The sequence below is a fragment of the Lissotriton helveticus genome, chromosome 4_1 (assembly GCF_964261635.1).
Source record: "Lissotriton helveticus chromosome 4_1, aLisHel1.1, whole genome shotgun sequence".
Classification (NCBI taxonomy): Eukaryota; Metazoa; Chordata; class Amphibia; order Caudata; family Salamandridae; genus Lissotriton; species Lissotriton helveticus.
Genome location: NC_136063.1, coordinates 1,539,896,787 through 1,539,914,500, shown reverse-complemented (window position 1 = coordinate 1,539,914,500; position 17,714 = coordinate 1,539,896,787). Strand labels below are relative to the sequence as shown.

Here is a 17,714-nt window from a genome sequence, read left to right as displayed (position 1 = left end):
TAATAAATGCAACACAATAGATCCCAAAACTGGAACGACCATCACATAAGAAACAGAAATGACAGAATCTTGAGTAGTGGTTACAGATAGTGAGTCATGATTGGATGAAAGAGAGTTAAATGCTGTTCTTTAAACTCGGTCGGTCCTTTGAGCCTAATATAATTTATGCAGAGGATGTGCAATCTGGTTATAAAATGGGAGCAATATCTATGTGTGCTGCATTAAGCAGCACACATAGAAGGTTCAAACCACCATTTCAGACACCTTCCTTCCTGTGCATAAACAATCATTCCCCTCAACGCAGGCACCCTTGCACTTTGGTGCAAGGGTGCCTGCGTTGGCGCTAGGCAGCTAAATTAGCACCAGCCCAGGGGGAAATGATGCACTGTATTCTTGTAAATATTGTGCAGCCCTGCGATTCAGAAGTGGCGGAGTGCGGCGTTAAGCCAAGCCGGTTAGCGCCACGCTCTGCCACTTCCTTGTAAATATGTTCCATTGAGTACTCTGTGATGCCATAACAGTTAACTCCTACAGTAGCAGTCAGCATGTATTTAACTCAAAGGCCTATCGGAACAGATGCATCTGTACGTTTTTTTTTACAGATTCAAGGCAGAGCCGTAATGGGAATGAGTTCCGGATGAAGGGGCTTTGTACGTGAAGTGTTATACCTCAAATGTGTCATTCACAGGATAGGTAGAGATTCCAAGATGAACTGCTGGGCAAGAGAGTCAGTTTGCTTTTCACAGAGTGAAAGGACCAAGAGTGATCAGATCCAGTCACCGATAAATGTCCAAGCAAAGCACTCCCTGTTATTTCCAAAATTACAAATAAATAACGCAAAGCAGTACATAAAGTGAAGTTGCTGCACTCTGTTGCATGAATGGGGAGGAGCAGAAAATCGCCATGGGGCAGATATATGTTTCCTGGCGCATCCCTGCAAATCAGCAGGGATGCGGCAGGAAACTTGCGACCCGCAAATCCACCCGTGCGCCACCACTGATGCGCCGCATTTACAATGCGGCGTGCCGTGGCGCACAGATGGGCAGATGCGTGTCGCATCCCCGGCGGAAATGCAGAGCATTGCTGGAGTCGCGTCGCAAGCGCAACGCAGTTCCAGCAAGGCTCGGGGGTTGCCTATGCCTACTATGCTGTGTCAATCCTTACGCCTGCTTCAAGCAGGCACAGGGTTTTGACACAGCATGGCCGTAAAAGTGACTCAGTGAAATCTTGTGGATTTCACTGCGTCACTTCTACGAGCCGTACCTGCGAGGGAACGCCCACCCTGCGCTGGAACGCCTACATGAAACCTGACGCAGGTTTGATGTGGTGCAGGGGTTTACAACGTGACGCATCTCCCTAGATGCGTCACTTTGTAAATACAAAAGGGGATGATGGACATGGCAGAGTGGGCTAAAGAACGGTGAAGGATTAAACCCAGATCTGTTGACTGGGTGTGAGTGTTTGATTTGTTCAGATGCTCCGTCTATCACCACCCTCTTTTGTACCACTTTGTTCGCCATAAGTTGGCAGGGTATGCTCAGACGTGAGTCCCTTGCTCACTTTGCCACTGGATTCAAGCAAGCCGGGCTGAAGACGGCTGAAATGCCAGAAACTGGTCCTCGGAAGCTTGTTTCCGGTCCAGGGAAGGCATGGCTGGGCAGTTCGGGCTGGACTATTCCCATGAGGCACAGGGTCAGACTGATTTGCATATGGCCATGTCTGAGCTAGGGTGGCAGAGTGGGCTAAAGAACGGTGATGGATTAAACCCAGATCTGTTGACTGGGTGTGAGTGTTTGATTGGTTCAGATGCTCCATCCATCACCACCCCCTTTTGTACCACTTTGTAAATACAGCGCAACTTGGCGCATGATTTACGGCCGCCGCTGCATCACAGAAGTGATGCAACGGCAGTGTAAATGTGTTGCAAGGGGCTTGTAAATCAGCCCCTAAATGTTGAAAGAAGTGGCGCTGTTCTGCGCTCTCTCTAGCGCTGGCGCACATTGTGGTGCCATGTGCCAACGCAGATACACCTGTTCCATACTGAAAGGATGTCTGAGTTGTGATCAGCCTAGTTTTTGTGTAGGAAGGGGCCATTTGCTGCACACAAATGTTGGCGCTTTCCAGCATTAAAAGGGCTGATTGATGAATCAGGGCTACCTGTGATTCTTAAAGAAGAGAGCCTAAACACAAACCATTTAAATCCCGAGGAACACATAGGAAACTCCACACAGAAATACGTTCCTTAGATAAGATTAAAAGTACAAACCATGAACGATTATAAAAAATTTGACTCATTGCAGAAGGTAAAAGGCGTTGGTTAGTCAGTTATGCAAATAAGTGTAAAATCCTTGGCAGCAGAAACTAAGCCCTATTCTAGTCAACATCCAGCACAGAATACGGTCCAGCACAAGGCAAATGAAAATGAAAAAGCATATGCCATAAGGACTGCTCTGAAAGGCTGAAGAGTAGGAACATGAAAAATATTCTAAGGGGCAGATTTATGAAGGCCTTGCGCCGCCGGTGCGTCACTTTTTCCCATGTTAAAAGTGACGCACCGGCGGCGCAAGGCCTTCATAAATCTGCCCCTAAGTATTTAGGCAAATGAGGCTTTGAGGTGAGGTCTGCCTCAAAGGAAATCTGGAAAGAGCACTGGCTCGTCTCCGATTGTAACATCCGTCCACTCCATTTATAAATGTCACATTGCGAGCAGACCTTTGGGCTGACTGGATTTCATGCAATTAATATCAACTTGAAGGTCGTATCTGAGCCAAGGATGGGGGAAGATTACTTTGTGTCAAGCACTGGAAACCAGATGCATTAAACGTGTAATCTGAAAACATGAGTAGGCCTAAAGCCTCACTCATGTCAAGCAAATAGAACTTCGTTACATTAAACTCAATATAAACACTGTATTTATGAGTCTTTAGTATTAAATAGTGTCTAAAATATTTTTTGTGTGGAATCCGTGCCCTCAACAACTATGTTGACAACACCCACCCATTGCTTACCATTGGTTGGCTTCCTCATCACTCATTTCCCTTCTTCTCATTGGTCAGCGCCTTCAAGATTCACTTTCTCTTGGCGTGTTTGGCAGATTCTTGGAGCATGGATCAAGTACTGCTTCCTTTCAGCACCTAGCATGCTACAACCGCATGCACACTTTTGGAGAGACTTTTAATTATTTTACTTGTAGCACCCCACAAGAGGGCATATGTTTGCAAGCTGCTTCACATGCTCCGCTCCTTGTTGCCTATTCTCCTCCCACTGTCTGTCATCTTGCTACCCCTTTCTGCCCTCTTTTAGGGGTCCCTCGAGTTCCTTGCCCCTCCTGCCCTCCTCCTGCTACCCGTTGTCGTGCTGCTCCCACCCACTCGTCATCGTCCTGCTGCACCCCTCCCACTGTTTCTCATGTTGCCTGCCCCCTGTCCCTGTCCAGGTTGGTCTGCCCCTCACCCACCCTAACAAAAAGCGTTGTGATGCAGCCAATGCTGGCTGCGTCTTGGTGTTTTAACCCCTCCCACTGTATCCAAAGTTGCTAGCCCCTCCTATCTTCCCAAAAACAAAACATTGACAAAGCCAAATAGCTCTCCTATACCCGCGAACAGTTTGGATTTGCCAATTCTTGTTAAACATGCTGTGTACTCTCTCAAGCCCTCCCCAGTGGCTTCTTGTTGCTCTCCCCTTTGTGACCCTCATTGTAATTACCCTCCACCCTCGCTGCTGCCACATGGTGATATTCACTTTTTAAACCAACTTTCTAACCCCTTACTCATGTTTTTTAACTACTTTTTTTTAATTCGTTTTAATGTGAGCCCGGCACATTTCACTTTTTTTTTATTACCTGCTCCAAGACTTAAATAAAAAAATGAATGCAGCATCAGGGCGCGTAGATATAATCACACTTAAGTGTGAGGCAAAGGTGTGTGTCGCAAGTGTACATTATCCTCACTATGGGCGCGATTAGGATTGCGGTGAATCCGCATCCTCCGGGCCGGCGGAAGCCATCGCCGGCCCGGAGGATGCGGCTTCACCGCTGCGGTGAGAGAAAAGACCCCCTGCCAGATTAGGATGGCAGGGGGGTCATCTGCGGACGGGGAGACCGTCCGCAGCTTTTCCGCTATGAGACTGCGGCGGAAAAGCTCTAATATGGTGGCGGTGTCTATCAGACACCGCCAGCCATATTAGGATTTGCATTGGGCTATACCTTTCAGCGGCGGCAATGCCGCCACGAAAAGGCATACGGTCTTTTCTTTGGGGGGCCGTTGTGGGCCCCCAGGGTGAAGGGGGTGCACATGGGGGGTACCTATGGTACCCCCTGTATTTGCATGCACAAAGCGGCAGGCACCACGCGGTGCCTGCCGCTTTGTGCATGCAAATGTACTGCATGCAGTTTTAACATTGCGGCGGGCGCTGCTTCAAGCAGCACCCGCCGCAATGTTAAAAATACAGGATGTGACCACCAGGGTGGCTGTCACATCCTAATTTGCACGGAGGGACCGCCGCTGACCCTGCGGACGGTCCCTCCACCTCTGGGGTGGCAGATGGACGCAGGTCCGTCCGCCATCCTAATAGGGCCCTTTATTTGGAGCAATTGTGCTCTTTCTCTGTCCTGTATGTGTTCTGCAGTTGAGGGGCCTCTGGTGATTTCTTGTGGGTCAGCCTGCTCCTTCTGACTGTTTTAAAGGTGGTTGACCGGTCCTGTGGCTTTGAGGGTGTGCGCTCTCTAGGAAGTGTTTCTCCCTGTGTTTTGCAGGAGTAGGCCTTGTGAGTGTGTGCCTTTTCTGTGTTCCGAGGCTGTGCACACCGTGTCATGTTCTGTGTACAGGGCTTTCAGCAGTTAGAGTGCCTCCAAGTTGCTTTCTTCATGTGGATGTCTCTCGTGCCCGTCTCCTGTGCATCACGAGATACCGCTGATTCTCGCCTTTAGGCTTCACTTTTCACTGAATATCAATTTTTGTCCCTCTCCCAGAGCTTTGTAATGTCAATTCTCTGGAGAATCCTGAGTGCTTTTTTTGCGGTAGCTGTGCAACTTGGATGAAAGTCAGAAAAAAAGCGCTATGACGTGGTCAGGGCCAGCTTTAGCGCTGGTGTCGCCCGGTGCAACAACCATTTTTGGTGCCCCCACACCCCATGACCGCCTCCTCGGAATCTCTCACTACCACCAGGCATAAGTGCCCTTTATCCCTCCAATCATAAGTAATTGCTAAACACAACGCCCCCCCCTGAGTTCGACGCCCCCTCCACAGGACAGCGCCCAGTGCAGGTGCACTAGTCGCACTGCCCTAAAGCTGGCCCTGGACGTGGTTAGCGTTGACTGTTTTTGTATAGATATATTCTGTTTTGGAGACCCTAGTTACAAATTAGATACAATCCACAAAGAGCCCATCCCAGGGCTTGGTATATAATTTGGTATTTTTTGCAGGATGGTCTCATCGGCGATCTGTTTAGCAAGAAGCCATGGGACTGCTGTATCTGGCCTTACTTCAGGGCTACACAAGACAGAAGCTGCCCCACTGCTCCAAATTGCCCATCTGTGGCCAGCCTCTTTGAGCCCACTTGCTGGTGCATCAGAATTCCTTTCATCCAGACTATTGGAATTTCCATTGCTCAGCTAAGAGACTGGAAACTTTATTGGCCAGTAAATAAAAATTGACACATAAGCCACTGAATGAAGTCTGAGCTTCTGAAATTGAAATGTAAAAATATGGCTTAGTTCAAATGTAAACAAAGTTGTTTTAAGCTTTTGAGTTTTGAAAAAGTGCATATTTATCTTTAAATATCAAATGGGTATTTTGTATGACTTAAAATATCTGTACGCAGGATATATTGGGAAATGAATATTTGTTTTTACATTTGAAATTGTTTCAAGAAGTATGTGAAATAAGACTGACAAAATTAAGCATTTTCTTGCAAAATATGCTATGCATACAAAAAGAGAAAATATATTATTTTCCCCACTATTTTATCAAGATTGAAATTTTGAAGGCAGGAAAGTAAATTTACACCTAACTGAAACAGAACTTTGAAATAGTCAGATTTTCTTCTGTGTTCAGGTGTGTCCTGGCCTGTGCTTGTCATATCTAGTGCCATAGCATATCTTGCTAATTTGATCTGCTACATTGTTTCTGATCCATGAGTAACATGATTGTTAGGGGGCTTTTATTTGTTGGTCAGTCTTGTGATCACCTTTGCTGTTTTGCAAAAGCTAGTGCGATATGTACATATGTGGGAAAAGGCAGCCATTGGTGGTTCACAACATCACTGCTATGTTGATACACCCACATACTAGCCTTTTGTTGATTTTTAATTGTGATTCATAATATCAAGTTATGCCATTTCACTGGTGAACCAGATAGATCATTCAACATTGTGAGGGCTTTTTTCTTGAAGTGCAACTGTGGTGATCACCTGTGCCGAATTACTCTGTTACCTGGTGTCTTTTGTCCTGTAATAAAATTTAGGGGCCATATTATCAAGCATGGATGATAAAATTATCGCCGCTTTATTGGCAGGAAACTGCCGCTAAAGTGGTGATAATGCGCTTGATAACAGGCTCTATGGAATTCCAATCGAAGCTCATGTTAGATGTCCTTCACATCTAACATGAGCTTCGATTGGAATTCCATAGAGCCTATTATCAAGCCCATTATCGCCACTTTAGCGGCAGTTTCCTGCCGACAAAGCGGCGATAATTTTATCGGCCAGGCTTGATAATATGGCCCTAGGTGTTTTGTGCTCAGGTGCTCACAAACATGTAGGATGAAACATTCCTTGAGTGGTGGGAAATGCATTATGGCCATGGTTTGCTAGTGGAAACTTGCCATCATGTGAGCCAAGAGTACTCATTGTCTATTGGCTGTTGCCGTGGGCATCGGATTGTGGTAACTGAAGGACTGGGCAGGCCATTGGCAATAGTGTCCTGTAAAATGCACATGACCCTTAAGTCTGCTGCGTATCCTTTAATTGTACCAATGGGATGCTTCTTGGCTCCTCTTTGTGGCTTTGTCCCTCTAAACAACTGGTGTATGTTAGCTTGAGGAAGCTGGGAAACCCCAGAGATGTGTGTGAATGGTACAAGTGCTAATATATCGTTGCTTCCAGCTTCTTCCCCGGCTTCCATCTTTGAGGATCTTGTTTGCTGTTGGAGGATTTTTCAATGTAACTGCTGGGTCGTGTGGTGTATGGTGAGTAACTGCATTCTTGAGCTAGACTGTTGATGCCGATTGTAATTTGTCCCGGGATTTATCCCTGTAGCAAGATCTTCAATAGGTTGACACTTGGACGATGGGCATGTCTCTCCTATAGTAGAACCCAGACAAGTGCCCATTTGGCTTTTGCTTCAGGGCAGAAGGTTCCGATGTGGTGAAAATTACCCAAGGTAGTGGAGAATGTAGACTCACTCCTGAGGTCGTTCTCGTGACAAGTCCTCTTCATGGTCCAAGTCTTAGATTAATTCCAAATTGAAATCAGAGGAAACACAAGGAAGCAAGCGGGGCTCATCCGAATCCTGCAACTCTATTTCCAGAGAAGTCACAAGAGCATCAACGAACCACTCTGTCTCGCCTCAGATCCTCCAAGGAGCTGATTCCACAATTAGTACTGATGCATCTAGAGCTTCTTCATAAATGCGATGTAGCAACAAATGTATGCCTTTAGGGAGGCCATGTTGCTCATCTTTGGCACTCTTCTGGTTCCCTCTTGTGTGCCTTTGGGTCCCAAGTATCCTGAGGTGCCTCCAGTCTGGTTAGCACTGCTGGATCCGTCCTCTGCACGGTGTGTGCTTTTAGAACCCGCTTCAGTGCTGGCTTCACTCGGATGCAAAAATCTGCTCCAGTCCCTTTGACTTTGATGCTAGCCCAGATGCTGGGGTGGAACTTCAACAGATATGATGTTCCCAGTCCCCATCAGTCAGATTTCAGATAGAACACCACCTCTGCCAAGGAGCGGCCCTCAAGTGGTTCAACACCTTCTTAGTTTAGACTTTAAATGGAGCCAGACCTCTTTCAGAGTGGACAGTGGGGATGATGGGATGACTTGCCCTCTTCTTACATCTGCTACAAATTCTACATTATTTTTCTATCACAATATGTAAATATTATCATAACTATTTTATCTACAAATGCTTCACTATTGAAATATTGAGGAAAAGATCAAATAAAATAATTATAAAAATACACAAATAAATTATCTTCAAGTACAGCAACAGTTGAAAGTCTGGGTTTATCCAATACAACTTTAAATCTCAATATATTATCTTCCTTATACATGTATACCCTTTCTATGTAGTCATGTACCTATATATTTATTACTTTACTCCTACTGTAGAAGAAGAAAAAAAGACACACCTTTGACTCTCTCCAATGCACTACTCTCTCACCTATACATCTCTCAATATATCCTCTACCTTCACTCTCTGGCTCATCCCAAACCTCATTATACTAGTTTGATATCCAAAATAACCCTTTCTACACTTTTCCCTCCTCTATCCCTCCTTTGCTCACCATAAACCTAATTTTACTACTATGATTTCCCAAACAACCCCTTTTCTAAAATATTCCCTCTTGTATGCCTCATTTGACTCATCCCAAACCTCATTTATCTACCATGAGACTCTTCCCTCCTCCATCTCTCCTTTTACTCACCCCAAACCTCATCTTAGTACTATGAACTCGCAAATAACACTTTCTAGACTTTTCCCTCCTCTATCCCTTCATTAGTCCATTTAATCCAACTAACAGACTCACATGCACACTGCTCAGATTAACCCATATCTCCCCATACTAAGCCACCACTAATCCTTTTTGGGTTCCGGAGTAGCGAGCTACTTGCCTAAAAGCGCTTTGATGCCATATCAGTGATAGTAAATGCTTTATAAATGCAATTACAATACAATTACAGTTTTCTGTTAAACACAATATAAACACTGTATTTATGAGTCTTTAGTATTAAATAGTGTGCAAAATGATTTATTGTGGAACCCGTGCCCACAACCACTATGCTGAAAGGCAATTTCCTCTTTGTAGAATGGAGCACACTTGCAAAGAGGAAAAACAAGGAGAAATAAAAATATTTCTCCTTGTTTCGCCAGTCTTGGGGAGGTGCAGGATTTAACCTAAATTCATGTCTATAGGTGTTTGTAGATATGGAGTTTCATCAAAATCCAAGGGAGGATGCACAAGAAGGCCAGAGCACCACAAATGGGCCACCTTCCCGATGCAAGTAAAGCAACGCTGTGCACTACGCTGGGTTGCGCTATGTTAGTTTTTGGTTTGTAAAACCCAGCAAAAGTCTTTGCGTCGAGTCTGCGCTAAAGTAACGCAAGCTGTTCGGAAATCTGGGCCCTGATGTTTTGAGCAAAACCATCAAAAGTTTTAATATACAACTGGGCCTTCCAGCCAAAGGTGGAATAAGGTATAAAAAAACCTCAGCTGCCAATTAACAGCTCATTGGGTCACAATGTTCCACGTCTCAAAAGTCACAAAACTAAAGTAGGTAGTTTAAAACTAGTCTACTGTTTCAGATCAACAAACACTACAAGTACACTGTTAGTGTTCATTACATTTACCAAATCTGAGATTCAGTTGGCGATGAAGATACGTTTTATCTGAAGTAGTCTTATGGGTTTATTGTAAAGGTAGGAAATGTTCAATGTATCTCTTAAGTGCTGACTGATAAGAGAGACACCGTGGAGATTCATTATAATTTTCCTTACAGACATCTCTTCAGTATGACAGACCATCTTGCACTGATATTGTTCACTTGGAACAAGTTACTTAATATGTGATTTTCAGTATCACAAAATAATAGAATATCATGGCTCAACAAGGGAAAAAATATGTTTTCTGGTGTATTACGTTGAACAGGAACATGAATTGGTATGAACAAGTTGTGTGGGTTTTTCGGGGAGAGATATAATTTTGAAAGGATGCTGGACTCTCATCCCTGCAATGTGACTGGCTCATCCTAGATTCCACTCCAAACTGTTGTATGATTCACGCAGCTGTCCTATATTGAGATTTTAGGTTCAGATTCAGATATTCAAGTTTTCTCTGTCAACTAGGGTATTTACATAAAGACGAACCAGTTAAAATTTCAAAGTGGCAGGTGGCTGGATATTTTTTATTTTGACCTCCTAAACACAAGATAAACAACAAGCATTTGCAATGCAATAGGTCTCGCATTAGGAAAGTTTGAGCTATTGGTCTTGTAAATGACAATTTTTTTATTTATGTGTTGGTTTTGAAAATAGCTAAATTAATAGCTTTGTCATTTACAATGCCAATAGTTATAACTTTCGCAAATGTGACACCTATAGCATTTGTAATGCAACATGTTTTGTATTTACGTGACATAGATGTATTGATATTACAAATAACAATGGCTTTTAATTTTTTTAAATAATTAATACTTAAATAAAAGTGATTGTAATTTATAATGGCAATAGCTTAAACTTTTGTAAATAACTTTTGTGAAGATTATGTTCAGTGTATTTTATTGTGACGAAAATCCAAGAACAGAAGTGAAATATTAACATCTTTTTGTGACATTTGTAATAAAGCTTGAAACATTGAGAGACCATATTTGAACCAGTTGTTGTTGAATGGTTGCCCAGATTGATGCTGTGATGGCGCGGAGTAATGTTGTGGTGGCGACGAGTGATGTTGTGGCGTTCAGTGATGCTATGGTAGCGCATAGTGATGTTGTGGTGCCCCTGATTGATGCTGTGGAGGCCCTGAGTGATGCTGTGGAGGCCCTGAGTAATGCTGTGGAGGCCCTGAGTGATGCCGTGGTGGCGCAGAATGATGCTGTGGTGGCGCAGAATGATGCTGTGGTAGTGCATAGGAATATATGACGTTATCCCGCATGTTATGTTTCCGCATACCATTACACCGCATCTATCATTCCGCAAATTCCATTACTCCGCATTTTTTTATAACGATTCAATCACAACTAAAACACTATTTTAATATGAAAATCTACATTTATAACGCATTTCATTATGACGAATGTTTTTGCAACGAAAATATAATTCTAATATATTCTATTAAAATAAATAAAATCTAACTTACCTTACAGAAGTAATATCCTTCATCCCTCATCCGTTCTCGATGAAAACACGGGGCAAAGTAAATCTATGGTCTAAACAGATTACGCTTTCCTCAAAACACTTTATAAACATAAACGAGAGACAATTTTTTTCTAAATTACACTAAACATACCTTTTTATCTGCATCACCCAAACTAATATTCTTCTACCACTCCACATCGTTTTTCACTCTCTCCTGCCTTTTTTTCCATAAAATAACTTTCAACATTATTTTTTTTTTTAAAACAATGATAAGAATGTTCGCCGAGTGTGTAGGAACAGATAAGAAAGTGAGTGCATTTCCAAACTATTATCGCTCTGCCTGCTGAGGGGTGATGTGACGCTTAGGTACTAAAGGTGCAGTCAGACAACTGGCAAGGCACACTGAAAAGTGGGTTGATCACCACCTGACCTGTCTTCAGCAGCACGTTGTTGTGATCTCCCGTTCTCATACATTTTCACTGAATTTTAATCATCACCGAATTGGGAATGCCTGATCTATGCATGGCACTGAGAAATGGAGGACAATGAGGGCAGCAGTGAAAGAGTTTACCACACGAGGCCAGACTGAAAAGTAATTCCCTGTAGGGAGAGGCAAGACGTGCCCCCGGAAGTAGCAGAGATGCCACATCTGGAAGGGAGGGGAACATTCCAGGAAGAGGGAGACGTGCATTGGTGTTTGGAACAGCGGGCTGACATGGGCATGGAAGGGCCAGCAGGAGGAACTGGGAAGCTGATGCTGGATTGCAGATGGCAGCAGAAGGAAAGAAGCGGACGAGGACACAATTGAATGTATGACGTTATCCCGCATGTTATGGCAAATACATATTTAGCAGTCAGCTTGCGGAGTAATAGTATTGCGGAGTGAAAGTATTCGTTGTGAATGTTTGTGCGGAGTGAAAGTATTCGGTATGAATGAATTTGCGGAGTAAAAGTATGCGTGATATTAGAATTCGGAAAGAAAAAATCGTAGTAAATGACTCTCACCAGCGCATAGTGATGCTGTGGTGTTCCAGAGTGATGCTGTAGTGTTTCAGAATGATGCTGTGGTGGTGCTGAGTGATGCTGTGGTGGTGCTGAGTGGTGCTGTGGTGTTGCTGAGTGACAATGTGGTGGTGCTGAGTGATAATGTGGTGGTGCTGAGTGATGCTGGGGTAGCGCTGAGTGATGATGTGGTGCTGTGGTGGTGCTGAGTGATGCTGGGGTGGTGCTGAGTGATGCTGGGGTGGCGCTGAGTGGTGCTGTGGTGGTGCTGAGTGGTGCTGTGGTGGTGCTGAGTGATGCTGGGGTGGCGCTGAGTGATGCAGGGGTGGTGCTGAGTGGTGCTGTGGTGGTGCTAAGTGATGCTGTGGTGGTGCTTAGTGATGCTGTGGTGGTGCTGAGTGGTGCTGTGGTGGTGCTGAGTGGTGCTGTGGTGGTGCTGAGTGCTGCTGTGGTGGTGCTGAGTGATAATGTGGTGGTGCTGAGTGATAATGTGGTGGTGCTGAGTGGTGCTGTGGTGGTGCTGAGTGATGCTGGGGTGGTGCTGAGTGGTGCTGTTGTGGTGCTGAGTGATGCTGTGGTGGTGCTGAGTGATGCTGTGGTGGTGCTGAGTGGTGCTGTGGTGGTGCTGAGTGATAATGTGGTGGTGCTGAGTGATAATGTGGTGGTGCTGAGTGGTGCTGTGGTGGTGCTGAGTGATGCTGGGGTGGTGCTGAGTGGTGCTGTGGTGGTGCTGAGTGATGCTGTGGTGGTGCTGAGTGGTGCTGTGGTGGTGCTGAGTGATAATGTGGTGGTGCTGAGTAATAATGTTTTGGTGCTGAATGATACTGGGGTAGCACTGAGTGATGCTGGGGTAGCGCTGAGTGATGATGTGGTGATGCTGAGTGATGCTGTGGTGGCGCTGAGTGATGCTGGAGTGGCTCTGAGTGATGCTGTGGTGGTGCTGAGTGGGTGGTGCTGTGGTGGTGCTGAGTGATGCTGGGGTGGCGCTGAGTGATGATGTGGTGGCGCTGAGTGGTGCTGTGGTGGTGCTGAGTGATGCTGGGGTGGTGCTGAGTGATGCTGGGGTGGCGCTGAGTGATGCTGTGGTGGTGCCGAGTGGTGCTGTGGTAGTGCTGAGTGATGCTGTGGTGGTGCTGAGTGGTGCTGTGGTGGTGCTGAGTGGTGCTGTGGTGGTGCTGAGTGATAATGTGGTGGTGCTGAGTGATAATGTGGTGGCGCTGAGTGAATCTGGGGTGGCACTGAGTGAATCTGGGGTGGCGCTGAGTGAATCTGGGGTGGCGCTGAGTGAATCTGGGGTGGCGCTGAGTGATGCTATCACCCTAATTTAGATCCTAGCCACAGTCCACTAGAACACCCTCTGCTAAAATATCAATGTTACTGGGGGTGGAGGCGCTGGCAGGCATGCTAGCTGCTGGGCCTCCTGCAGTGCCTGTAATGTGCCCCATCTTGTTGGAGCAGTTGCTTGCAGCCTTTTCAGCACAATTACATACAGAACCACCGGACGCATTTACTGAAATTATATTACAGATAACAGTTAAAGATAGCATTGGCTCCATTGTACACATCTGTCTGCCCACTCCTGCATGGGTGGTCTGAAATTGTGTAGGGCAAAGCCAACTCTATAGTCCTTGAAGGGTTTATTTTTTATTAATTATACTGAGCCGTAAAGAGAATGCGTTCTTGGGAAAGGAAAATGTCTTAGTAAAATAGGGATGGTTTGCTTAAGGTCAATAAAGTCAGCATTACATCAGATTTTCATTTAATTCTTTAGATATTTAATCATGTAGAGATGGTTTTAGTAGGTGCAAGTTGTATGTTACACTTACGGTATTGTCATATTATTATTTCTGTAGTATTTATTTATAAAGTTTTATAAGTAGTGATGCTGTGGTGGTGCTGAGTGGTGCTGGGGTAGCGCTGAGTGATCCTAGGGTAGCGCTGAGTGATGCTGGAGTGGTGCTGGGGTGGTGCTGAGTGATGCTGGGGTGGCGCTGAGTGATGCTGGGGTGGTGCTGAGTGAATCTGGGGTGGCGCTGAGTGATGCTGGGGTAGCGCTGAGTGATGTTGGGGTAGCGCTGAGTGATGCTGGAGTGGCGCTGAGTGGTGCTGTGGTGGGGCTGAGTGATGCTTTGGTGGTGCTGAGTGGTGCTGCTGAGTGATAATGTGGTGGTGCTGAGTGATAATGTGGTGGTGCTGAGTGGTGCTGTGGTGGTGCTGAGTGGTGCTGTGGTGGTGCTGGGTGGTGGTGCTGAGTGATGCTGTGGTGGTGCTGAGTGGTGCTGTGGTGGTGCCGAGTGGTGCTGTGGTGGTGCTGGGTGATGCTGTGGTGATGCTGAGTGCTGCTGTGGTGGTGCTGAGTGATAATGTGGTGGTGCTGAGTGATAATGTGGTGGTGCTGAGTGGTGCTGTGGTGGTGCTGAGTGATGCTGGGGTGGTGCTGAGTGGTGCTGTTGTGGTGCTGAGTGATGCTGTGGTGGTGCTGAGTGATGCTGTGGTGGTGCTGAGTGGTGCTGTGGTGGTGTTGAGTGATAATGTGGTGGTGCTGAGTGATAATGTGGTGGTGCTGAGTGGTGCTGTGGTGGTGCTGAGTGATGCTGGGGTGGTGCTGAGTGGTGCTGTGGTGGTGCTGAGTGATGCTGTGGTGGTGCTGAGTGGTGCTGTGGTGGTGCTGAGTGATAATGTGGTGGTGCTGAGTAATAATGTTTTGGTGCTGAATGATACTGGGGTAGCACTGAGTGATGCTGGGGTAGCGCTGAGTGATGATGTGGTGATGCTGAGTGATGCTGTGGTGGCGCTGAGTGATGCTGGAGTGGCTCTGAGTGATGCTGTGGTGGTGCTGAGTGGGTGGTGCTGTGGTGGTGCTGAGTGATGCTGGGGTGGTGCTGAGTGATGATGTGGTGGCGCTGAGTGATGCTGGGGTGGTGCTGAGTGATGCTGGGGTGGCGCTGAGTGATGCTGTGGTGGTGCCGAGTGGTGCTGTGGTGGTGCTGAGTGATGCTGTGGTGGTGCTGAGTGGTGCTGTGGTGGTGCTGAGTGGTGCTGTGGTGGTGCTGAGTGATAATATGGTGGTGCTGAGTGATAATGTGGTGGTGCTGAGTGATAATGTGGTGGCGCTGAGTGAATCTGGGGTGGCACTGAGTGAATCTGGGGTGGCGCTGAGTGAATCTGGGGTGGCGCTGAGTGAATCTGGAGTGGCGCTGAGTGAATCTGGGGTGGCGCTGAGTGAATCTGGGGTGGCGCTGAGTGAATCTGGGGTGGCGCTGAGTGATGCTATCACCCTAATTTAGATCCTAGCCACAGTCCACTAGAACACCCTCTGCTAAAATATCAATGTTACTGGGGGTGGAGGCGCTGGCAGGCATGCTAGCTGCTGGGCCTCCTGCAGTGCCTGTAATGTGCCCCATCTTGTTGGAGCAGTTGCTTGCAGCCTTTTCAGCACAATTACATACAGAACCACCGGACGCATTTACTGAAATTATATTACAGATAACAGTTAAAGATAGCATTGGCTCCATTGTACACATCTGTCTGCCCACTCCTGCATGGGTGGTCTGAAATTGTGTAGGGCAAAGCCAACTCTATAGTCCTTGAAGGGTTTATTTTTTATTAATTATACTGAGCCGTAAAGAGAATGCGTTCTTGGGAAAGGAAAATGTCTTAGTAAAATAGGGATGGTTTGCTTAAGGTCAATAAAGTCAGCATTACATCAGATTTTCATTTAATTCTTTAGATATTTAATCATGTAGAGATGGTTTTAGTAGGTGCAAGTTGTATGTTACACTTACGGTATTGTCATATTATTATTTCTGTAGTATTTATTTATAAAGTTTTATAAGTAGGAGGTTGGTTCAAATCCATGTGACCTCGGGTAACCTTGTGCGTTATGGTAGTGTCAAATATGCATTTCTCTGCTCACACTAACATACAACTTTTGCTCTTCATTTGGTTTATTCTCCATAATGCAAGCAGTAATCTAACTACTTCGCCTCTTGTTTTGGCTCAATACTTAGTTGCATTTTAAACGGTTCTGTAGCGACCTGATCATGATCTGGCTAGGTTGATAACCCTTGAACATGGAGACCTGGGTCTGTCCTGCTGCGTGCCCTTGGTTGAAATCTCACTGTGCCTGCTATGCTCTTAATGTAATATCCCTGTGCCTGAATTTATATTATGAAAATGAAGAATAATTTTATTTAGGGTCAGTAAATTTAGTGATAAAGTTCTCAATGAAAGATTAAAAGCGGCTGCGAAATGAAATGAAAAGCGGCTGCGAAATGAAATGAAAAGCGGCCGGGAAATGCTCTCGGGATTGCGGTGGCGAGGGGCGCATTCCTTTGAAGTGTGAAGCAGGGGGCGGGGGAGCGGATCCCTTTGAAGTCTGGAGCAAGTCTGGAGCAGGGCTGGGGGGGCGGGGGAGCCAGCAAGTGGGAGGGAGGAAAGGAGCATATGGGGATGGGGTGTGAGTGAGGGGGAGCAGAAGCCTTTGATGGTGGTGTGCGAGGCCAAGCGCGCGCCTGGGGAAGCTTCATGCTCGAGTGCACAACATGCATTGTAGGAAATCTGCTGGTTCAAGAGACTTTGGTTCAGATGTAATAGGTTCGAGTATAAATACCTAACAAAAACCAAAGGGGGCTATTTGGACCCTTTGTGTTTATAGTGAGAAGATATCATGTTTCTGCCCATATCCTTGGACTACTATGGTTTGTGGCATTCATCAGGGACCTCTACTTAGTCCTAGCTATGTCTCTTAACCTCATCTAATACAATAAACATCTACGGCCAGATTTACAAGAAAGTGACGCATCTCTGCCTTAGAGCAGAGATGCGTCAGTTCCCCTGCGCCTGCGTGCAAAACTCTTGCGCCACCATGGATTCGTCGTATTTACAATACAGCGCACCATGGTGCAAGGATTGACAGATGCGTCAGAAATTCTGATGCATCTGTTGGCGTAAAAGTCATGCTTTGCTGGAGTTGTGTCGCAAGCACGACGCAACTCCAGCAATGCATCACTCCTTACGTCTGCTCCAAGCAGGTGTAAGGTTTTGACGCAGTGGCATCCTAGAAGTGGTGCAGTGAAATCTTGTAGCTTTCACTGCATCACTTCTATGAAGCTTTCCTGCATGGGAACGCCCACCCGGCCTACATTATACCTGACGTAGGGCTTTACAATGTGATGCATCTCCCTAGATGCGTCATGCTGTAAACGGGCCGCAACGTGGCACATTGTTTACGCCGCTGCTACATCACAAAAAGTGATGCAACAGCGGCATAAAAGGAATGCAAGGGGCATGTAACTCCGCCCCTCATTGTCCTGCGTCACTCCTTACGCCTTCTCCAAGCAGGCGTAAGGTTGTGATGCAGTGGCATCCTCAAGTGGCGCAGTGAAATCTTGTAGATTTCACTGCGTCACTTCTACAAGGCTTTCCTGTGTGGGAACGCCCACCCTACATACATTATACCTGACGCAGGTATAATGTGGCGCAGGTCTTTACAATGTGACGCATCGCCCTAGATGCGTTACGTTGTAAATGGGCCGTCACGTGGCGCATTGTTTACACCGCCGCTGCGTCACAAAAAGTGATGAATCGGCAGCGCAAACGTCACACAAGGGGCTTGTAAATCTACCCGTGTTGTTCTTCTGTA

General features: G+C 46.1%; 1 protein-coding gene across 3 annotated transcripts in view; it reads right to left on the bottom strand.

The window, feature by feature from the left end:
- Nucleotides 1–17,714, bottom strand: part of SLC6A20 (solute carrier family 6 member 20) — a 436,355-nt gene that overhangs the window by 101,542 nt on the left and 317,099 nt on the right. The window lies entirely within an intron of this gene.